The sequence below is a fragment of the Eimeria mitis genome, genomic scaffold, assembly GCF_000499745.2.
Source record: "Eimeria mitis Houghton genomic scaffold, Emh_scaff1730, whole genome shotgun sequence".
In the NCBI taxonomy this organism is placed as follows: Eukaryota; Apicomplexa; class Conoidasida; order Eucoccidiorida; family Eimeriidae; genus Eimeria; species Eimeria mitis.
This window is the reverse complement of record NW_013570047.1, coordinates 3,911-4,664: the sequence shown is the minus strand read 5'-3', so window position 1 is coordinate 4,664 and position 754 is coordinate 3,911.

Here is a 754-nt window from a genome sequence, read left to right as displayed (position 1 = left end):
AGGGTTTAGGCCCCCAAATTTTATTTTTGGAGTTTTTATGAAAACCCGAGCAGCAAACAAATGCAGCAATCTCACAAAAATATGCAGCAGTTGCAGCAGTAGTTGCTGCTGCTGCTGCTGCTGCAGTTGCTGCTGCTGCTGCTGCAGTTGCTGCTGCAGCAGTTGCTGCTGCAGCAGTTGCTGCTGCAGCAGTTGCTGCTGCTGCAGTTGCTGCTGCTGCAGTTGCTGCTGCTGCAGTTGCTGCTGCTGCAGTTGCTCTTGCTGCTGCTGCAGTTGCTGCTGCTGCTGCTGCTGTTGCTGCTGGTGTTTCTGCTGTTGCTGCTGTTACTGGTGGTGTCGCAGCAGCAGCTGCTGCTGCTGCAGCTGCTGCAGCAGCAGCTGTTGCAACAGTTGCTGCTGCTGCTGCTGCAGCAGCAACCGTTACTACTGCTGCAGCAGCAGCAGCAACCTGCTGCTGCTACTACTACTACTACTACTACTACTCCTGCTGCTGCTGCTCCTGCTGCTGCTGCTGCTCCTCCTCCTCCTGCTGCTGCTGCTGCTCTTGCTGCTGCTGCTGCTGCTGCTGCTGCTGCTGCTGCTGCAGCAGCAGCTACTCAGAAGTATCAGAATCGAATCCAAAGTCATCGTCATCTTCATCATCGAAGAATTGCTGCTGCTGCTGCTGCTGCTGCTGCTGCTGCTGCTGCAGCTCTTCCTCATCAGTATCATCATGCTGCTGCTGCTGCTGCTGCTGCTGCTGCTGTAGCAGCAT